We start from the raw sequence: 24,334 nt of genomic DNA on the forward strand, positions 1-24,334 counted from the left end.
GGCCTGGCTGTGCTGCTTCTCTGGCGTACTGTAGAAATATGAAGAATTACCTTATGAACATTTTTTTGAAAAACAATGTTTTCTGAAAATCCTTATTGTGATGTAAACATATGTGGAACCTGATGATAAGTAAACTAAACGATGCTTAAGCTTTTCTGCCTGACTTCATTGGGTGTGTATACTTTAAATAAGATACAATTTCACAAAATAATCCATACACAAAGGCAAATACTGCACAATATTATAAGGGTTAAAAACCAAATCACATAGCTTGACACAACCACAATATTGCACGCTAAGGTACCAATTTAAATTCAAGCCAGAAAACACTAGCCACAAATATCTGCACAAAAATGTAAAAAGCCAAAACAAATATGCATGAAAAACACATCAAACACACAAAGGACAACCCACAACAACACACCATAAACATAAATCCTAAGAAATCTTATTAAAAAATCACTTTGCATAAAACATATTCATCACACTTCTTTAAAATACACCTAGAAAGATTTACTACTGATATCAAACGGAAGGAAAAGGCCAAGGCAACCAGAGAAAAAAACAAAAAAAAAAAAGGAAAAAAATATACATAATTGATATTAACACTACATCAGTCCTGGTCAACCTGTGGCTCTCAAGATGTAGTAAAACTACACATACCAGCATGCCCTGCAACAGATTTAGCATTCACTAATAACAAAACTGAGGCAATGCATGATGGGACTTGTAGTTTGGCAACACCTGTAGAGCCACAGGTTGGCCAGGCCTGCACGACATCACCAACACATTAGAAGAATTAACAAACTGACAATCACAATTAGCTTGATGAAATTTCAGACAACAAAGGACAAAACACAGATGTTTACACTTTTAATTCTAAAAATACAACTCACCATCCTGCCTTGGCCGGTCAGAATCCCGGACATGAGTGGCACCAACTACTTCTGGTGGAATGAGTGCACGCACAGGCTCCTCCCAATCACGATAAGATGCACGGAAGGGGTGTCCACCCCCGGTTTGGCGGGCTGATTTAGCCTCCTTGGCCATCTTCGCCTTGACACAGCGCTTTATGTCGTAGAAACGCTTACGACACGTGTCCTCGGTCCGCCTCACCACACCCTCACTATTCACAGCCGCAATGACCTTCCCCCACAGAACAGACTTCCTACGTGTCGACACCTTGGCAGCATCATGGCCAAACAACTGCCGATGATGCCTCATCAGCTCCCGCACCAAAGCCATATTTTCAGCGTAGCTGAATTTAACATTGCGCCCAGTCTTTGTAGTGGTGCGTGGCTGCGACAACACCATCACTATCACTGGAGGCCGCAGCAGCAGCCATCCCCTCCTCCTCACTCACCTCCTCCACCTCACTTACCTCCTCCCTCTCACTCACCTCCTCCACCTCACTCACCTCCTCCCTCTCACTCACCTCCTCTACCACACTGATTTCTGACTGGGACATAATCAGGACAAACAACAAATAACACTGAGAAAAAAAACAGAAAACACACTCCTCCACTACCACTACACACCACACACACACACACACAAACACACACACACACACACACACACACTCACTCACTCACTCACTCACTCACAAACAATGAAAATAGACGTGAAAAAAAACCAAGGACAAAAAAGTAGACAAACTTTTAAATAACTACACAACAAGTATGATAAGACTACTTACACACACAGTACAGCACTCAACAATCGCAAAAATCCGCCTCAAATCCTCCACAAACTCCAAAAAACTCACCAACTCCAAACACACCTTCCTCTCACCTCTCCACTAGCTAAACCCACGAGGTGCTGACGGTTTGGGGCGTTTTTATAGTAATGTGCACAGACACTCCTCCATCACGAATCAAACCAATCACGGACGAGTGACAAAAACGAAACTTAGGAAAATGCCGTGACTAAAATGTGATGCAGTCGTAAAAAAAACCCATAACACGGCCGCAAAACCACTAAATCGGCCGCATTCTACCTTACAAAACTACGAATGACATCGACATGGGAAAACACGAAATTGAAAAATACGACAACTTAGTAAATTAGTCGTAATAAATTCAAAAAGTTGCAAATTTACACTTTCGATGTCATTCGTGTTAGATCTTTAACCTCATTCTGAAAAATACGAATTTTAGTAAATATACCCCCAGGAGTTGATATCAGCAAGCATGCTGCTTCAACTTTACTTAACTGCAAACGAACATAAAGCAACACACTTTTGCAGCAAGCTGCACAATAGCACTGAGCAACAAAACAGTGGTGAAACATGGGCCCTCATTCCGAGTTGTTCGCTCGCTAGCTGCTTTTAGCAGCCGTGCAAACACTAAGCCGCCGCCCTCTGGGAGTGTATCTTAGCTTAGCAGAAGTGCGAACGAAAGGATCGCACAGCGGCTACAAAATAATTTTGGGCAGCTTCAGAGTAGCTCCAGACCTACTCCTAGCTTGCGATCACTGCAGACTATTTAGTTCCTGTTTTGACGTCATGAACACGCCTACGCTTCCCCAGGCACGCCTGCGTTTGTATGTGACACGCCTGCGTTTTTTCACACACTCCCCGAAAACAGTCAGTTACCTCCCAGGAGCACCCACTTCCTGTCAATCACTCTGCGGCCAGCCGTGCGATTGAAAAGCGTCGCTAGACCTTGTGTGAAATTGCAACGGCCATTGTGAAAGTACATCGCGCGTGCGCATTGCACCGCATACACATGCGCAGAATTGCCGTTTTTTTGCCTGATCGCTGCACAGCGAACGAAAACAGCTAGCGATCAACTCGGAATGACCACCATGGTACTGCAAGTATAACACAGAATGCGCAGCAATGTGAATCTGACATAGCCAGATTCCAATATCTTCTAACACCATTATTACACAACAAAATACCTAAAATATAGAACCTAACTAAACTGCTACACTCTCATATATTTCATGTGTCCCAGAGCCAACTTGGTGCCTTAGGCAAGGTTTTAGCTGGTGCCTCTTCAACTGCAGCCAATCCCACCACGTGTCCACTCCCAGTAGCACCAGTCACTGCTTTTGTCACAAAGCTGAGAGATCCCATTTGCTGGTAGCTCCTCCTATCAATGTGTGCTGGATGACATGGGTGGTGGGACGCTGTGCCTACTGGGTGCAACTAAGATGTTCTGTTTGCATGCATTACTCAGATAAACATAGCTGTGCTGGACCCAATTATGGATAGATAGATAGATAGATAGATAGATAGATAGATAGATAGATAGATAGATAGATAGATAGATAGATAGAGTTCACATTCAATTCTCAATACATTTTAAAGGTTGTTTCTCAATTTGGGCTCGCCTTTCTTGTCTATATAATTGCGATAGTGAGTGTTCCTCACTCACGTGGTGCACAGAGCATTAACAGTGCTGAGGTAGTAGTATCCTATTGGTTATCTTCTCACTCTATGGGGTATATTTACTAAGGTGCGAGTTTTTCAGAAGTTGAGATGTTGCCCATAGCAACCAATCAGTTTCCACTTAACATTTATCTAGCTGCTTCTAGAATATAATAGCTAGAATCTGATTGGTTGCTATGGCAAGATATCCTCTACTGAAATCTCACACCTTAGTAAATATATAGCCCTAAATTGTAACCATATTGTTATGTTATCATGCACTCTTCACATATACCACTCGTAAAGTCAATGACTGTGTATACAAATTTTAGTGGCATATCTAATTAGGTGCAAGGTTCACATCTTAGGGAAAAGCTCAGAGTTTCACGGCCAGGTCTATGCAATTATTCAGCATTTAAAATAAGGATTTGTTTTTGTTTTTGCCCCATGATGCCCAATCAGCCATGCCCCATGATGCCGTCCCATTTTGAGAGCGTGACCATGTGTCAAACCCCAGTTTTTCATCACACTCACAGGCAAACGCAGGGGGGGTTTCCGGTTGCCTGGAAACCCCCCTCCTCTTGGCAAGTAGCTCAAATTATGACAATTGCAATGGCATATAATACAATTACTAGAGCTGCCGCCACATCATGCAGTTTAAGCTGCTGCACATGCCATGGGGTAGAAGCTTCTTCTGCTTCTAAGGCCTCAATCAGTGCACTGGACCAGAAAGAAACTAGCTACCAGGAAAAAGACAGGAGCTTTACCATGAGGTGGGAGAATGTGTTCTTATAAAGTGCAGTACTGGTTCTATTATGTTTGTGTATTTATTTATTTATTTATTTATTTATTATGGTATGTTTAACCTTTTGTTGACCACTTACAGTATCTTATTTATATTAAATATGTTTGATAAAGCCTATACTATAGACCAGCTATAGTGTTAAATATTAATATTGTATTCCATGTTCCAGAGGGTGAGAAATTGTGGATTGCATTTGGAAACCCCCTTCTAGAAATCCTGCGTTTGCCACTGACGCTGGGGGCAGCACCTCTCCCAGTACACTTCCCTGTAGCTACAGCAGCGGTGTAAGAGTGTCCCCGCAACCTCCCAACCACTAAACTGCACACCGCCATAAAAGTGAGACATATATTAGTATATTAGGGATGTTAGGGATGACTCTGATGGGGTTCACTTTGATGTGGTGGATGGGCAAGCTTTTTGGCCAAACATGTACTAAAGCCCCCTACACACTGGACGTTATCTGTGAAAGATATGACCGTATCATTCATAAATGAACAATATATCGCTCATATCTTTCAGTGTGTAGGCACCAACGGTGAACGATGCGCACTCCGGAGATCGTTCATCATTGGTGCCGGGTCATTTATGCCTGCAAGCCAATCTGTACAATATCGTCCATATTAGCATGCAGGGCTATGGGGCCAGGTGACGTCAGGGAGTGAAGAAACTTCACTCCCCCCGTCATCCCTCCCCTGCTGCTGGTTCGTCCGTTGTCCGTTGGGCACCTCGGCGGCAAATCGTCAAAAGTGAGGGGGGCATCAGAACCTCACTTATACGTATACTCCATGTTATTTGTAGAGTTTATAAAAATTATATTGCCTGTTAGCATTCTCAGTTCACCTGCATTTTCTTTTTCCTGTATGATAGAAAGGTGTCAGAACATACAGTGCCTGGGGCGGTGTAGCTGCAGGCTGGTCAGAGTGTCTATGTTAACCCCTGTCCACCACTGAAAGCCCATAGAATAGACACATGAGTGTCAGAACTGAATCATGGAGCCATAGAAGAAAGTGGCCTGGTCTGAGGAATCACATTTTCTTTATATCATGTGGATGTCCGGGTACATGTGTGTTGTTTTCCTGGAGAACAGATGGCACCAGGGGTCCTGTCATTCATGTGGATGTTACTATGACACATACCATCTACCCAATCTTTGTTGCAGGCCAACTACACCCCTTTATGGTAAGGGTATTCCCTGAAGGCAGTGGCCTTGCTTAGCAGGAAAATGCGCCCTTTCATACTGCAAAAATTGTTCAGGAATGACTTGAGGAACATGAAAAAGAGTTGAAGGTGTTGCCTTGGCCTCCAAATTCCCCAGATCTTAATACTATCAAACATCTGGGGGATGTGCTTGAAAAACAAGTCTGAGCCATGGACTCCCAGTCTCACAATTTACAGGAGTTAAAGAATCTGCTGCTAACTTCTTGGTGTCAGAAACCACAGGACACCTTGTGGAGTCCATGCTTCGAGGGGTCAGAGCTGTCTTGGTTGCATTAGGGGAACCTACATAATATTAGGCAGGTGGTTTTACTGTTATTGATTGGTGTATATAGCCTACTGATTAAATATATTCATCTTTATTTGTTATTGCTATATATTAATTGGGAATGTGGTAATTTTTATACTAATGATGAACTCATTTTGTACTCATTTGTACAGAAATAACAATACATATTACATATGTAATACTATTGCAATAATGATAATATTAAATATAACTGGGAATAGTGATTTTTTAACGTTCCCTTTTCTGTAGTTTGGTAATCCATTTCTGAAAAAAGGAAAAGCTCCTTAGTGAATAAGCTATTTACTTGACATCAGGTGAAATTAGAACCTACCTCGCATACATTAGTATAGCAGTTTATTAACTGAATACAGTTCAATCTGTTAAGACTGAACACTGAGGACCTACTTTGCACAGCTCACTGTACAGTATATGCATTGTGAATTGATTTGGTTTTATATCAGGCCACACAGCACATCTACAATACTTTCCAGTAACAGCCTTTTACAGTCATCGATACAAACTTAAAGATTGATTGCTTCAAAGTGGAAAAATCGGAACCTATGCACTGTAACATAGTGTAAAGAAGGATAAACATTTTCAGCAAAGAGAGGTTTTATTTTATTTCAGTGTATAAGTCCTTTTGAGCTACAAATTTTTCAACTAGTTACTGTACGTACTGTATATATGAGCAAAATCATTAGAGTTTGTTTGATGAATATAATAGTACATATATCCTGTTCACACTTCTGTTTGTTATTTTAGCCACGTTTGTACAGTATTTAGGGTTTATTTATTTTACCTATGTTTGACACTTCTTTTAATTTTATGTTCTGCTAAAGATTTATAGGAAACAGAACAATGAAATCATTTACAGGTTGCATGATTTGATGTGTTCAACAAGAGAAAGCTCTTGAGAGAAAGGTAACAGCCTAGGTGAATAATTTACAGGTAATATATTACTTGCAACATTTTGTGAAAGTACAGTAAGACACACAGCATAGAAAACTGCCAGAACAATCCCCATATGAACTGAAGTCTTTGCAGTACATTCACTTAACTGTAATACACAGAGCAAATGTTGTTACGCTTAATCCCAGTTTTTGCTTTCATGTCCCATTAGATACAATCACCCTATTGATCAGGTGCCTCATCCTAGCAGTTGCACCTGAGACCATCGGCGCAAAGTACCGTTTTTTTTCCCCATATGCGCGGGACCCGTTCTGTGCGTGTGGAATGGGTCCTGCGACATCCGACATTTTGGCGGCAACGGCGCACTCCGTTTGGAAAAACGGAGGCGTGTCACCACAATTTAGGGGGAGGGAAGAGTCCAAGAATCTCTGTCATAGAATGGAGATTTGCTGGCCTCTGCGATGGGCGGCTTGCACGGCACCATGGGTGCTGCAAGCTGCCCGATGGTGGGTGCTTTGTTCCGAATGTGTCCCAGCCTGGATTACTACAGAGGCAGGAGGCGTCTGCGTGTAATAGATGCCTCCAGCTACATCACCATACAGTGCTATTACTGCTGCTTCCAAAGAAGCAGCAGTGATAACAAATCCAACTGCACCTGACTGACCCCCATAGAGCCAAGGTGCACATCAGCTGTCTATTCAAAGGAATTTACCTTCTTCTGAATTATCTCAGTAGCAAAGGCTAGTAAATACAACAAATTTTGATCATCTGCATCCACCAACCTATCAATGAAGAAAAAAATAGGGAAAATATATTTTTATTCTGACCATTTCAATGCAATAATAGGTAAAATAATAGGTAAAAAGCTCTCTTTGGCAGCCCCCTCTAATGAAAGTGGTCTTCGTTAAAACTAAAAGGGGACACAGACAGAGTATGCCTTTAACCTGATTAATATAGTGAGTGGAAAATAATGAGAGGGAGAAAAAAAAATTGAGAATATATATTAGGAACAACCGCAGCTTTCCACTATCATATCAGGCATGTCTGTCTTGACAATGGAATTGTGTCTATCAAAGTAAAGAAAAGAGAGAGGCCTTCGCTTGGTTGGAACACAACAAAGGCTTAGATTAGAATATACATTGTTTGCCTTTATGAGGCTGAAGATCGCAGTGTAACTAGATGCTGATAAACCTGGGGCTCTGGCCAGGTGAAGAGGACACCTTCCTTCACAGAGATTCATGTAATAACCCTTTGGACTAATTATCCAGTCACTCCAGCCAATATCTTTAAAATCAATGTAAAACTTCTTCAGACAACAAATATCCATGTCACCAGTGCATTCAGTGATGTGCCTCCGAATTCGAGAGTCCTCCTGCTTGTTGCGCACTTTCAATGCCAGGAATGGGCGATGGACATGACTGATGTTATCCATTTGAAGTGAATTCTGGCAATCCAAACAGCTGAATGTTATGTATATATATTCTTCACCCTCGCCAAGAGCTTTTCCACTGAGCATTGGTAGAGGGACCATATACCAACTTCCACTCAAAGTTTTTGCCTGCACTGTGCCATTTACTGAATGGTCCTTGGGCAGGAATTTACAGGTCACGGAAATGGTTATCTTGCTCTGAGTTGTTGTTTTCAGATAGATCCACACATGTGCTTGGTGTATCTCCTCACGCTTCTCTTTCTCAGTAGACAGACGGAAGTGAAGAGCACCTTTAGAGTTATCTGCAGATAAAAAAATTCAAACATTGATTTTATGCAGCTTAAATGTATTTATTAACCTTTATTTATATAGCACCATCATAGGGGGTAATTCAGAGTTTATCGTAGCAGCAAATTTCTTAGCAGATGGGCAAAGCCATGTGCACTGCAGGGGGGCGGCAGATATAACATGTGCAGAGAGAGTTAGGTTTGGGTGTGGTATGTTCAAACTGAAATCTAAATTGCAGTGTAGAAATAAAGCTATTGTCTGCAGCTGCTGGGGGGTGGGGGATCCTGCCAGGCTGACCGATCAGCAATGATAGGCAGCACTGGGGGAGGGTGCAAGGAGGCAGAGGGACCTTTCCGGTCCCCCTGACAGCAGCAGTGGGGGGGAAGTTTCTCTTCCCTGCCGCTGCTAACGCTATTTATCTGACTGGACGCATCCTGTGCGACCAGCTCAGATAAAACACTGCTTGGTGTGGTCACATCTGATGCGACCATGCCAGGCAAGTGGTTAAGGTGAGGTAACTGCCATTTCCCGATTAAGTGCAGGGCGTGAAGGGCGTGTGTTGATTTGATTTGAGCCCAAAGTTGCTTTACTACCATCAAAAACATAGCACACAGGTTTAGTATTACAGCACAAAGAAAACTGGATTTTGGAGGTCATTCCGAGTCGTTCGCTCGGAAAATTTCTTCGCATCACAGCGTTTTTCCGCTTAGTGCGCATGCACAATGTCCGCACTGCGACTGCGCCAAGTAAATTTGCTATGAAGTTTGGATTTTTACTCACCGCTTTTTCTTCGCTCAGGCGATCGTAGTGTGATTGACAGGAAATGGGTGTTACTGGGCGGAAACAGGCCGTTTTATGGGCGTGCGGGAAAAAATGCTACCGTTTCCAGAAAAAACGCGGGAGTGGCTGGAGAAACGGAGGAGTGTCTGGGCGAACGCTGGGTGTGTTTGTGACGTCAAACCAGGAACGATAAGCACTGAACTGATCGCAGATGCCGAGTAAGTCTGTAGCTACTCTGAAACTGCTACGAGATGTGTAATCGCAATATTGCGAATCTTTCGTTCGCAATTTTAAGAAGCTAAGATTCACTCCCAGTAGGCGGCGGCTTAGCGTGTGCAATACTGCTAAAATCGCCTTGCGAGCGAACAACTCGGAATGAGGGCCTTTGATACCTACCGGTAAATCCTTTTCTCCTAGTCCGTAGAGGATGCTGGGGTCCACTTCAAGACCATGGGGTATAGACGGTTCCACAGGAGCCATGAGCACTTCTAAGACTTTTCAATGGGTGTAAACTGGCTCCTCCCTCCATGCCCCTCCTCCAGACCTCAGTTATAAGAACGGTGCCCAGGGAGACGGACATTCGAGGAAAGGATTTACTTTAATACCAGTGGTGAGATTCATACCAGCTCACACCTCAACCATGCCGCACAACATGGCATTCAACATAACACACGCCAACAGGCATGAACCAATTACAGCAACATGCTGAACGAAGATAACACAACTTGTGTAACAGTAATAACTAAACTGCAGGTAAAGTATGCACTGGGACGGGCGCCCAGCATCCTCTACGGACTAGGAGAAAAGGATTTACCGGTAGGTATCAAAATCCTGTTTTCTCATACGTCCTAGAGGATGCTGGGGTCCACTTCAAGACCATGGGGTTTATACCAAAGCTCCAGTACGGGCGGGAGAGTGCGGATGACCCTGCAGCACCGATTGACCGAACTTGAGGTCTTCATCGGCCAAGGTGTCAAACTTGTAGAATTTTGCAAATGTGTTTGACCCCGACCAAGTAGCTGCTCGGCAGAGTTGCAATGCCGAGACCCCCCGGGCAGCCGCCCAGGATGAGCCCACCTTCCTAGTGGAATGAGCCTTCACCGACGTCGGTAACGGCAATCCAACCGTAGTATGAGCGTGCTGAATCGTACTTCTGATCTAACGCACAACAGTCTGCTTGGAAGCAGGACACCCAATTTTATTGGGAGCATACAGGACAAACAACGACTCTGTTTTCCGTATACGAGCTGTTCTAGCAACATAGATTTTCAAAGCCCTAACCACATCTAGAGACTTTAACTCGGTGAACGTGTCAGTAATTACTGGCACCACAATAGGCTGGTTTATGTGGAAAGAAGAAACCACCTTTGGAAGAAAATGTTGACGAGTTCTCAACCTCCGCCCTATCTTCATGGAAGATTAGGTAAGGGCTCTTGTGAGACAAGGCCCCCAATTCAGACACCCGCCGTGCGGATGCCAATGCCAAAAGCATCACCACTCTCCATGTGAGAACCTTCAACTCTATCTCCTGTAGAGGCTCAAACCAGTCCGATTGGATGAACTGCAGCACCACATTAAGGTCCCATGGTGCCACCGGAGGCACAAATGGAGGCTGGATGTGCAGAACCCCTTTCACGAAGGTCTTAACCTCTGGAAGAGAGGCCAATTGTTTCTGGAAGAACACCGACAAGGCCGAAATCTGGACCTTGATTGATCCCAGTCTGAGGCCCGCCTCCACACCAGCCTGTAAAAAATGGAGAAAACGTCCCAAGTGAAACTCTTCCGTAGGAGCCTTCTTGGATTCACACCAAGATACATACTTTCTCCAAATACGGTGGTAATGTTTCGACGTTACTCCCTTCCTGGCCTGAATAAGAGTGGGGATGACTTCCTTGGGAATACCCTTTCGGGCTAGGATCCAGCGCTCAACAGCCATGCCGTCAAACGTAGCCGCGGTACATGCACGGCCCCTGCTGTAGCAGGTCTTTGCGAAGAGGAAGAGGCCGAAGATTTTCCAGGAGCAACTCCTGAAGATCTGGGTACCAAGCCCTCCTTGACCAGTCTGGGGCAATAAAGATTGCTCGAACTCTTGTTCTTCTTATGATCCTGAGCACTTTTGGGATCAGCGGAAGTGGAGGGAAGACATACACTGATGGGAAAACCCACTGGGCCACTAGCGCATCCACCGCTATCGCTTGAGGGTCTCTTGACCTGGAACAGTATCTCTGAAGCTTCTTGTTGAGACGAGATGCCATCATGTCTACTTGAGGAACTCCCCAAAGACTTGTCACCTCTGTGAAGACTTCTTGGTGGAGGCCCCACTCTCCTGGATGGAGATCATGTCTGCTGAGGAAGTCTGCTTCCCAGTTGTCTACTCCCGGAATGAATATTGCAGACAGAGCTTTTAGATGTCTTTCTGCCCAGAGGAGTATCTCCGTCACCTCTGCCATTGCCGCTCTGCTTTTCGTTCCGCCCTGCCTGTTTATGTACGCGACTGCTGTTACATTGTCCGACTGGATCTGCACGGGATGACCTTGAAGAAGATGTACCGCTTGTTGAAGGCCGTTGTAAATGGCTCTCAGTTCCAGTATGTTTATGTGAAGGCAGGCTTCCTAACTTTACCCTCATCCTTGGAAGCTTACTCCTTGGGTAACAGCTCCCCAGCCTCGGAGACTTGCATCCGTGGTTACCAGGAGCCAGTCCTGAATTCCGAACCTGCGTCCCTCTAGTAGGTGAGAGCTGTGTAGCCACCACAGGAGCGAAATCCTGGTTTTTATCGACAGGATTATCTTTCGGTGCATGTGTAGGTGGGAACCCCACCACTTGTACCACAGGAACACTCTGGCATGGAACCTGCCAAACTGTATGGCCTCGTAGGCCGCCACCATCTTCCCCAACAACCGAATGCACTGATGGATCGACACCCTGGATGGTTTCAATAACTATTTTACCAGTTTCTGGATTTCCAGAGCCTTTTCCACCGGAAGAAATACTCTCTAAACTTCCATGTCCAGGATCATCCCTAGAAAAGACAACCTTGTCGTCGGTTCCAACTGTGACTTTGGATAATTTATGATCCAACCGTGTTGTTGGAGTATCGACAGGGAGAGTGTGATGTTTTGTAACAACTGCTCCCTGGATATCGCCTTTATCAGGAGATCGTCCAGATAAGGAATTATATTGACTCCTTTTTGACGCAGGAGAACCATCATCTCCGCCATCACCTTGGTGAATAACCTCGGCGCCGTGGAGAGACCGAAAGGTAACGCCTGCAATTGGTATTGGCAATCCTGAACCGCGAATCTCAGATAGGCCTAGTGAGGAGGGTAAATGGGAACATGCAGGTAAGCATCCTTTATGTCTACAGACACCATGTAGTCGCCCTCCTCCAGACTGGAAATCACTGCTCTCAGTGATTCCATCTTGAACTTGAAACATTTCAAGTAGAAATTCAGATTTTTCAGGTTTAGGATTGGTCTGACCGAGCCATCCGGCTTCGGAACCACAAAAGGGCTTGAATAAAATCCCTTCCCTTGTTGTGACACAGGTACCAGGACTATGACCTGATCCTGACATAATTTTTGGATTGCCGCTGTTACTGCTTCTCTGTCTGGAGGAGAAGCTGGCAAGGTCGATTTGAAAAATCGGCATGGGGGAACGTCTTGAAACTCCAGCTTGTATCCCTGGGATACGATTTGTAACACCCAGGGATCCAGGCCAGACAGAATCCAACCTTGGCTGAACAGTTTGAGACGTGCCCCCACCCGAGCGGCCTCCCGCAAGGGAGCCCCAGCGTCATGCTGAAGATTTGGCAGAAGTAGGGGTAGACTTCTGCTCCTGGGAACTTAAAGCCGCTGTGGACTTCTTTCCCTTTCCCCTTCCCCTACCTGCAAAGAAGGGGGAACCTCTTACTTTTTTATATTTATTGGGCCGAAAGGACTGCATGTGTGGGTGATAGGTCTTTTTTGCCGGTGCAGGTGCAGAGGGCAAAAATGTCGACTTACCTGCGGTAGCCGCTGAGACTAACGCATCCAGTCCCTCGCCAAATAAGGCCTCACCTTTATATGGGAGAGCCTCCATGTTTCTTTTGAAATCTGCATCAGCATTCCACTGGCGAATCCACAACGCCCGCCGAGCCGATACTGCCATGGCAGCGGCTTGTGAACTCAAGAGTCCAATATCTTTCATTGCTTCTAGCATGAATGCGGCAGCATCTTTGATATTCCCTAACTTAAGGAGTATCTCATCTTTATCAATCGTGTTAATTTCTGATGACACACTTTCCGACCATTTTTCAATAGCGCGACTCACCCATGCGCAGGCAATATTGGGCCTGAGCAGCATACCATTGGCAACATAAATGGATTTTAATGTAGTTTCCATCTTTCGGTCTGCCGGCTCTTTCAGCGAAGCCGTACCAGGTACAGGGAGAATTACCTTCTTTGTCAACCTGGACAGTGCACTGTGACTCCGATTTTTTCCTGTCCTCTGCTGGGAAAGGAAAGAGAAGAAAAAAGAAAGACTCTGTGTTGGGGCACGCTTAGAAATTTGAAATAAGTTTATTAAAACTTAACATTTAATTAATAACGAATAAAAGTAATGAGGAGTTTGATACAAAAAAATTGTTCAAGAACACAAAGTAAACATATATATTGACAGAAATCAGGATAAGCCTGATACAAAATTATGGGCACCTGTGGTGAAAAATATACTGAAAAACATAAAAAATTACAAAAAATTAATATTATTAAGGTGCCTGAGTTAATCAAAATTCAAAATTGGAGTAGAGGTAAATGATATGTACATATAATCACCGCAGTGATAATTGTAGGTAAGCACCTAGTCTAAAACCTCATGAGAATAGATGAGAGGCACAAAGGTTCATAATTGAAATGTCAAATGACTGAGGGTAATCACCTGGTAGAGATTCTGTTTGCTAAAAGGCTAGATCCTTATAGATAACAAAGCATTTAAGATAAAAGTATGATTATTAAAGATACAAAAGAGCATTGATAAATAAGCCTAAAGGCAAAGCCAATTGTAGATAAATGGAAGGTTTGCGGGAAAGTTGGATAAGGAATAGGTAAGTTTCAGAAGTTGCTCTAACACTTCTGCTGTTTGTGATCAGAGGTCACAATCTTACTGCACCTGATATTCCCAAGAGGTCACCCTACTAGGTACTGATCAGGCTTATCAGCGCTTAGCTTCCAAGGTCGGATGAGATTGGGCGTTGCTGCTGAAATATGGCAGTAATAAACACTAGGACACAAATGAGAGAGTGTAATGAGTAGTGAGCAACAAGGTACTTCTGCTGTCCAGTTTCTAGCGCAGATTCTCTGTTGCTGTGAGCATTGCAGAGAGTGGTCTCGCATCTGGATGAGAGGGTACTAAAAATAGAAGTGAGATATGCTCAGAATAGGGAGGAAACCCTGCCTTCTGCTGTCCACTGTCTTATATAGATATATAGCGGACAGTGGATGAGAGAGGTGGGTTAGGCTTACCTATTGAAAAAAAGGGTGGTGGGAAAATTAGAAGAAGGAGAAGAAATGGTAATGTGGTGAGATCACAAATTAACAAAAAATTAAGTAAATTATGAAATAAAACAATCATGAAATCAACGATTAATTGGAAAAAGGAAAGTAAACACAGGCTGCATGGTAAAGGCTTACCAAAATGGGTATAAGGCCCTGTTTATGCAGAAAGGATTCTGCAAAAAAGTATTACATTTAAAAGGAAATACCAGAAAATGGTTTAGAACAATAATTAAGGATCAAAAATAGCAAACATGGAAAAAAACAATATTGATTATATATCAGTATCAGTTAAATAACTGGAGTCCAAATGGGCACATACAATACCAGGGAGTCCCAAAAGTGATCTGAGCTAGAAAGAGTTCAGCATCACTGAGCACAGACGGACCGTTTCACCAGGGAGGCTTGTTCACTGTGTCAGGGCATAAGGAAAAAGCTGCTGTATTTAAGGCAGAGGAGGGAGGGAACTGGGAGGGCTTAACATCACTAGGGATTCCGATTGGTGGAAGTCCATAGTGACTTCACCCTCATTTTAAATAGGGAATTGTGCTGAAAAAAAAAAAAAAGGGAAACATCAAAGACATCAAAAACAGCAGAAGGCTGGCGAATGTTCTTACACCTGAAAGTGTAAATATAAAGTCATGAGGAGGTGGTTGCCGTATGAATAGTTCATTGAGATGTTCTGTATATCGGGATCCCGCGATCGCGTCAGACCGGAAGTGTCGTTCTTGGCCGGAAGTCATGTGGTCGCGTGCGTTCCGGAGTTTGCGTTTCAACTGGACGTCAGGCCGGAAGTAAAGTCATCCGTTTATGCTATGAGGCTGGAGTTGCTAGGTAACCGTTGTTAGATGGCCGGATATACGGAAAAAAGGTTTTATCACGGCTGGAAGTGTTGCAATGCATTCGTGCATTGTTAGTAGCTCATCTTATTGCCATAGTATGCATTAGTGTGGTGGATCTTCATGGCTTGGGTCACATAGGAAACACTGAAAAAATATATGAAAATAATAATAATAATAATAATAATAATAATAATGATAAATAAATAAATAAATGGAAATATTGGATCTCCTAAAAACCGGGAGAGGGGAGAGAGACAAAGTGGTTAATTAGAGTATTGGTTGCGGATGACACACTTATCGAGTACCACAGTCGATTTGTAAACTCCCCTATGGTATATAACCCATTTCCATAATAGCAAGGAGAGTGGGCTTCCCTGGGTGCGACTTCTAACCATCAGATGACAAAAACTCCAAACGCTTCCATATGCAGTTCATATATATACATCATATCATGGATGCAGGTAAGTAAAGAGAAATCTGTATATTCTTGGGAATATCAGGTGCAGTAAGATTGTGACCTCTGATCACAAACAGCAGAAGTGTTAGAGCAACTTCTGAAACTTACCTATTCCTTATCCAACTTTCCCGCAAACCTTCCATTTATCTACAATTGGCTTTGCCTTTAGGCTTATTTATCAATGCTCTTTTGTATCTTTAATAATCATACTTTTATCTTAAATGCTTTGTTATCTATAAGGATCTAGCCTTTTAGCAAACAGAATCTCTACCAGGTGATTACCCTCAGTCATTTGACATTTCAATTATGAACCTTTGTGCCTCTCATCTATTCTCATGAGGTTTTAGACTAGGTGCTTACCTACAATTATCACTGCGGTGATTATATGTACATATCATTTACCTCTACTCCAATTTTGAATTTTGATTAACTCAGGCACCTTAATAATATTAATTTTTTGTAATTTTTTATGTTTTTCAGTATATTTTTCACCACAGGTGCCCATAATTTTGTATCAGGCTTATCCTGATTTCTGTCAATATATATGTTTACTTTGTGTTCTTGAACAATTTTTTTGTATCAAACTCCTCATTACTTTTATTCGTTATTAATTAAATGTTAAGTTTTAATAAACTTATTTCAAATTTCTAAGCGTGCCCCAACACAGAGTCTTTCTTTTTTCTTCTCTTTGCTTAACCATTACTGACTCTGGGAGCACCACCAACTCAAATAATTATTTAGATGTCTTCATTAAGAATCTTTAAATTTAAACTTAGTATCGTTGGTCATTCCCTGAACAGTTTTCTACAATCTGTGTATTAATCTATGTTCATCATTACCACATTTTTCCTGTGCGGAACCAAACCAAATTTCTGTTAACTCTGTAACCCCTGCTGATTAAATCTTCAGTTTCAGGCTCCAGCACGGTTTATATACCAATACTGCTTTCTAATAATTAATGCTATTCTGCTAATAGATTTTTTCTTTTTGATACTTCTGAATGTTCATTAAGCACATTTTTTATTTAACATACACTAACTTTATACGTGATTCATAATTCAGGACACTAGGAACTAGCTGCCAACACTTATCATAAAATGGCAACATTTAGCTTGAGAAATGAACTGACGAGTAGACATACCATACCTGAAAATCTTGACGATATATTTGACAATATCTCAGAAGCACCATCCGGTAACAAAGGATGGGAATCTGATTTGTACAAATTAAGATCCTGTCTACAAAAAAGACTACGATCATCTTGGGACATAAAAACGATGGAAAGTTATAATAAAAATAAAATTACCCCACGGGGTTTGAGACCCAACATATTTCCCACTTTCCAGTTAATTACTGAAAGTCTGACAGCAGAATGGGAAGGTATACTCCTGAAATGCTCACAAGACCTTATGGCTGTGTTACTTAAACATAACCATCTGGTACTTAATGACTGTGAGAAAGAAATAGAAGAACTCACTAAAAATTTGGAGGAATGGAAAAAAATGCTAAATTCCAAGAAACTTTTGAAAAAATTAAAAAAGATCTAGAACCCTATGAACAAAGGATTACAGATAGAAAAAAACACAAATTCATTCGGGACATGAAAGACTTCAAGACTGGTAATGTCTTTCACTGGAAGCATACGAATACACGCAGGGAATACTCCAAATTCCAGGACAGGTATTCCTCATCAGAAGCAGAATCATCCGGAGGAGAAGACCCCTCAGACTCAGGCGATAGGGAGATTGATCGATATAATTTTCGAGACGAACCCAGTGCTAACACATCAGCCCATTTTTTAGGGGCAGGCAGGGGTGGAGGAAGACCCAAGTTCCGACAAAGAGGAAGACGAGGAGGGGGAGCAAAAAATCAGCGAGACCAGACAGATTGGCTGCAACCGGGACCACCGAGATACCCTGTCAGAACCAACCGGAGGAAATAACTGATCATCTTAAAGTTATCAACCTATCCAATAGAATCTTAACGGATGATCACATCAAAATATTCACTAAGGGACTCTCTTGCTATTATGGAAATGGGTTATATACCATAGGGGAGTTTACAAATCGACTGTGGTACTCGATAAGTGTGTCATCCGCAACCAATACTCTAATTAACCACTTTGTCTCTCTCCCCTCTCCCGGTTTTTAGGAGATCCAATATTTCCATTTATTTATTTATTTATCATTATTATTATTATTATTATTATTATTATTATTATTTTTATATTTTTTCAGTGTTTCCTATGTGACCCAAGCCATGAAGATCCACCACACTAATGCATACTATGGCAATAAGATGAGCTACTAACAGTGCACGAATGCATTGCAACACTTCCAGCCGTGATAAAACCTTTTTTCCGTATATCCGGCCATCTAACAACGGTTACCTAGCAACTCCAGCCTCATAGCATAAACGGATGACTTTACTTCCGGCCTGACGTCCAGTTGAAACGCAAACTCCGGAACGCACGCGACCACATGACTTCCGGCCAAGAACGACACTTCCGGTCTGACGCGATCGCGGGATCCCGATATACAGAACATCTCAATGAACTATTCATACGGCAGCCACCTCCTCATGACTTTATATTTACACTTTCAGGTGTAAGAACATTCGCCAGCCTTCTGCTGTTTTTGATGTCTTTGATGTTTCCCTTTTTTTTTTTCAGCACAATTCCCTATTTAAAATGAGGGTGATGTCACTATGGACTTCCACCAATCGGAATCCCTAGTGATGTTAAGCCCTCCCAGTTCCCTCCCTCCTCTGCCTTAAATACAGCAGCTTTTTCCTTATGCCCTGACACAGTGAACAAGCCACCCTGGTGAAACGGTCCGTCTGTGCTCAGTGATGCTGAACTCTTTCTAGCTCAGATCACTTTTGGGACTCCCTGGTATTGTATGTGCCCATTTGGACTCCAGTTATTTAACTGATACTGATATATAATCAATATTGTTTTTTTCCATGTTTGCTATTTTTGATCCTTAATTATTGTTCTAAACCATTTTCTGGTATTTCCTTTTAAATGTAATACTTTTTTGCAGAATCCTTTCTGCATAAACAGGGTCTTATACCCATTTTGGTAAGCCTTTACCATGCAGCCTGTGTTTACTTTCCTTTTTCCAATTAATCGTTGATTTCATGATTGTTTTATTTCATAATTTACTTAATTTTTTGTTAATTTGTGATCTCACCACATTACCATTTCTTCTCCTTCTTCTAATTTTCCCACCACCCTTTTTTTCAATAGGTAAGCCTAACCCACCTCTCTCATCCACTGTCCGCTATATATCTATATAAGACAGTGGACAGCAGAAGGCAGGGTTTCCTCCCTATTCTGAGCATATCTCACTTCTATTTTTAGTACCCTCTCATCCAGATGCGAGACCACTCTCTGCAATGCTCACAGCAACAGAGAATCTGCGCTAGAAACTGGACAGCAGAAGTACCTTGTTGCTCACTACTCATTACACTCTCTCATTTGTGTCCTAGTGTTTATTACTGCCATATTTCAGCAGCAACGCCCAATCTCATCCGACCTTGGAAGCTAAGCGCTGATAAGCCTGATCAGTACCTAGTAGGGTGACCTCTTGGGAATATCAGGTGCAGTAAGATTGTGACCTCTGATCACAAACAGCAGAAGTGTTAGAGCAACTTCTGAAACTTACCTATTCCTTATCCAACTTTCCCGCAAACCTTCCATTTATCTACAATTGGCTTTGCCTTTAGGCTTATTTATCAATGCTCTTTTGTATCTTTAATAATCATACTTTTATCTTAAATGCTTTGTTATCTATAAGGATCTAGCCTTTTAGCAAACAGAATCTCTACCAGGTGATTACCCTCAGTCATTTGACATTTCAATTATGAACCTTTGTGCCTCTCATCTATTCTCATGAGGTTTTAGACTAGGTGCTTACCTACAATTATCACTGCGGTGATTATATGTACATATCATTTACCTCTACTCCAATTTTGAATTTTGATTAACTCAGGCACCTTAATAATATTAATTTTTTGTAATTTTTTATGTTTTTCAGTATATTTTTCACCACAGGTGCCCATAATTTTGTATCAGGCTTATCCTGATTTCTGTCAATATATATGTTTACTTTGTGTTCTTGAACAATTTTTTTGTATCAAACTCCTCATTACTTTTATTCGTTATTAATTAAATGTTAAGTTTTAATAAACTTATTTCAAATTTCTAAGCGTGCCCCAACACAGAGTCTTTCTTTTTTCTTCTCTTTGCTTAACCATTACTGACTCTGGGAGCACCACCAACTCAAATAATTATTTAGATGTCTTCATTAAGAATCTTTAAATTTAAACTTAGTATCGTTGGTCATTCCCTGAACAGTTTTCTACAATCTGTGTATTAATCTATGTTCATCATTACCACATTTTTCCTGTGCGGAACCAAACCAAATTTCTGTTAACTCTGCTGGGAAAGGGTAAGCTATTTGAATCCTCTTGGGAATACGAAATTTCTTTTCAGGATTCACCCACATCCCTTCAAAGAGAGTATTAAGCTTGTGGGAAGGAGGGAAAGTGACTTTGGATTTCTTTTCTTTATAGAAATACGCCTTCTCCTGAGGTACAGGAGTGGCTTCCGTGACTTCCAAAACTTCCCTTATAGCTAAAATCATATATTGTACATTTCTCCTTCGTCCTAGAGGATGCTGGGGACTCCAAAAGGACCATGGGGTATAGACGGGATCCGCAGGAGACATGGGCACTTTAAGACTTTAAATGGGTGTGAACAGGCTCCTCCCTCTATGCCCCTCCTCCAGACCTCAGTTAGATTCTGTGCCCAGAGGAGACTGGTCACACACTAGGGGAGCTCTACTGAGTTTCTCTAAAAAGACTTTTGTTAGGTTTTTTATTTTCAGGGAGCACTGCTGGCAACAGGCTCCCTGCATCGTGGGACTGAGGGGAGAGAAGCAGACCTACTTCTGTGAGTTGAAAGGCTCTGCTTCTTAGGCTACTGGACACCATTAGCTCCAGAGGGTCTGATCACTTGGGTCACCTATCTGCTCGTTCCCGGACCCGCGCCGCCGCCCCCCTCACAGAGCCTGAAGAAAGAAGACAGGTGAGTAACCGAAGCAAAGAAGACTTCAGAGAAGGCAGCAAAAGATTTCAGTCTTCCTGAGGTACCGCGCATCGGTCGCGCTGCGCGCCATTGCTCCCACACACACAGGCACTACATGGGTGCAGGGCGCAGGGGGGGCGCCCTGGGCAGCAATAAAAACCTAAAAAATAAGGACTGGCATGTATATACAGTGCGGAGGCACTGTTAGGAGACCCCCGCCAGTATAAAAAAATGCGGGACATAAGCACGCCATGTAGGGAGCGGAGCTTCGTCCTCCAGCTCTGACCAGCGCCATTTTCTCTCCACAGCTTGCTGCAGAGACGCTGCTCCTTGCCCTTCACTGCTGTAACAAGTAACAGGGTGTTAAAAACAAGGGGGGGCATGAAAATTTGGTGTTGGTTCTTATTATTATTATTATTATTATTATTATTATTATAAAACAGCGCTTATAGGTCTGGGGCATTGTTTAATTCTTCAGACCGGTGGGGCACTGGGTGTGAGCTGGCAAACTCCCTCTCTGTCTCTCCAAAAGGCCTTACTGTGGGTCTGTCCCCTTTAGCCCAGTGTGTTTGGGGGTTTCGGTACACGTGTGTCAGCATGTCAGAAGCTGAATGCTCTTCCCAGGAGGAGGCTCGCGGGGGGGCTGAACAGAATGAGGGAGTAACTCCGTCGGCACCGTCGACTGCTGATTGGGTTGAGATGTGGAGTGTTTTAAATAAAAGTGTGGCAAAAGAGGTTGGACAAATCGGAGTTTCAGAACCAAGCATGGAGACAATCCATGGGAGAGGTGGTGCCACACACTCAGACCCCCTTGGGGTCCCAAAAACGTTCATTTACCTAGATAGCAGACACTGATACCGACACGGATTCCGATTCCAGTGTCGACTATAATGATGTAAAGTTGCATCCTAGGGTGGCTAAGAGTATTCAATACATGATTGTGGCGATAAAAGACGTGTTATATATCACGGAAGACCCCGCTGTCCCTGAGACAAGGGTCTGTATGTTTAAGGGGAAGAAACCAGAGTTAACGTTTCCTCCCTCTCATGAACTGAATGCTCTTTTTGAAAGGGCCTGGGAAACTCCAGACAAGAGGTGGCAGATTCCCAGGAGAATTGCTATGGCATATCCGTTTCCTTCTCAGGATAGGGTTAGGTGGGAGTCAACATCCACCTAAGAAGGTGGCGCTACCGTCCCCTGAGATGGCGGCCCTTAAGGATTCTGCTGATTGTAGGCAGGAAGCTACCTTGAAATCTATTTATATCATGACGGGAACGCTGCTCAGGCCGGCTGTGGCATCGGCTTGGGTGAGTAACGCGATTGAAAAGTGGGCAGATACCTTGTCATCTGAAATGGACACCCTGGATAGGGATAGCGTGCTTTTGACACTAGGTCATATCAGAGAGACGCTGCAGTCTATCTAAAGGAGACTGTGAGAGATATTGGCCTCTTGGGATCAAGGGTCAATGCCATGGCAATCTCGGCTAGGAGGGCGTTGTGGACTCATCAATGGAATGGTGATGCTGATTCTAAGAAGGCTATGGAGGCTCTGCCCTATAAGGGTGGAGTGTTGTTTGGTGAAGGCCTTGCGGACCTGGTTTCTACAGCTACCACGGGTAAGTCATCTTTTCTGCCTTTTGTTCCTCCACAGCAAAAGAAAACGCCTCAATACCAGATGCAGTCCGTTCGGTCGCAGAAATTCCGGAAAGGACTTGGGTCATCCTTCCTTGCGGCAAGAGGTAAGGGAAAAGGAAAAAGATCGCCGGCTCTGGCAGGCTCCCAGGAGCAGAAGATCTGCCCGGCTTCTGCCAAGTCAACCGCATGACGCTGGGGCTCCCCTGCGGGAGTCCGCACCGGTGGGGGCGCGTCTTCAGCTCTTCAGTCAGGTCTGGGTTCTCTCGGGCCTGGATCCTTGGGTGCTGGAAATTGTGACCCAAGAATACAAACTGGAGTTTCAAGACGTGCCTCCACACCGATTTTTCAAATCGGCCTTGCCAGCTTCTCTTCCGGAAAGAGAGGTGCTGTGTGCGGCAATACAAAAGCTGTGTCAGCAGCGAGTCTTTGTCGAGGTACCCCCATCACAACGGGGATAAGGGTTTTATTCAAGCCTGTTTGTGGTCCCGAAGCCGGATGGCTCTGTCAGACCGATTCTGAACTTAAAATCCCTCAATCTGTATTTGAAAAGTTTCAAATTCAAGATGGAATCTCTCCGAGCAGTGATCTCCAGTCTGGAGGGGGGGGGGGGGGGATTTTATGGTGTCAGTCGACATAAAGGATGCTTACCTACATGTCCCCATTTATCCTCCTCATCAGGCGTACCTGAGGTTCGCTGTTCAGGATTGTCACTACCAATTTCAGACGTTGCCGTTTGGTCTTTCCATGGCCCCGAGAATTTTCACCAAGGTAATGGCGGAAATGATGGTGCTCCTGCGCAAGCAAGGGGTCACAATTATCCCGTACTTGGATGATCTCCTGATAAAGGCGAGATCACAGGAGCAGTTAAGAAAAAACGTTGCGCTCTCCCTGATAGTTGTGCAGCAACATGGCTGGCTCCGAAATTTGCCAAAGTCACAGTTGATTCCGACAACACGGCTGTCGTTCTTGGGCATGATTCTGGACACGGATCTACAGAGAGTTTTTCTACGGTTGGAAAAAGCTCTGAAAATCCAGAACATGGTCAAGGAACTTCTGAAACCGGCAAGAGTGTTGATTCATCAATGCACTCGAGTGCTGGGGAAGATGGTGGCGGCTTACGAGGCCATCCGTTTGGCAAGTTTCATGCCAGAGTTTTCAGTGGGACCTGTTGGACAAGTGGTCCGGGTCCCATCTACACATGCACCGGAAGATATGCCTATCTCCCAGGGCCAGGATTTCTCTCCTGTGGTGGCTCCAAAGTTCTCACCTTCTAGAGGGTCGCAGGTTCGGGATCCAGGATTGGGTCCTGGTAACCACGGATGCGAGTCTTCGAGGCTGGGGAGCAGTCACACAGGGGGAAAATTTCCAGGGAAAATGGTCAAGCCAAGAAGCTTGTCTGCACATAAACATTCTGGAATTAAGGGCCATTTACAACGGCCTCCTACAAGCAGAACATCTCCTTCGTGGCCTACCCGTCCTGATTCAGTCGCACAACATAACAGCGGTGGCGCACATAAACCGTCAGGGCGGAACAAGGAGCGGAGCGGCGATGGCGGAGGCCACAAGGATTCTTCGCTGGGCGGAAAAACATGCAAGCGCTCTGTCAGCGGTCTTCATTCCAGGCGTGGACAACTGGGAAGCAGACTTCCTCAGCAGACACGATCTCCATCCAGGAGAGTGGGGTCT

The 24,334-nt window shown here is 43.6% G+C and overlaps 1 protein-coding gene and 2 pseudogenes across 20 annotated transcripts in view; 1 reads left to right on the plus strand and 2 right to left on the minus strand.

The window, feature by feature from the left end:
* Positions 1-24,334, minus strand: part of LOC135010635 (thrombospondin-4-like) — a 509,209-nt gene that overhangs the window by 410,308 nt on the left and 74,567 nt on the right. The gene's annotated exons all lie outside the window — the stretch shown is intronic.
* Positions 14,228-14,346, minus strand: LOC135051812 (5S ribosomal RNA; annotated as a pseudogene).
* LOC135051823 (5S ribosomal RNA) lies at positions 19,418-19,536 on the plus strand (annotated as a pseudogene).

Source organism: Pseudophryne corroboree, chromosome 2 (genome assembly GCF_028390025.1).
Source record: "Pseudophryne corroboree isolate aPseCor3 chromosome 2, aPseCor3.hap2, whole genome shotgun sequence".
In the NCBI taxonomy this organism is placed as follows: Eukaryota; Metazoa; Chordata; class Amphibia; order Anura; family Myobatrachidae; genus Pseudophryne; species Pseudophryne corroboree.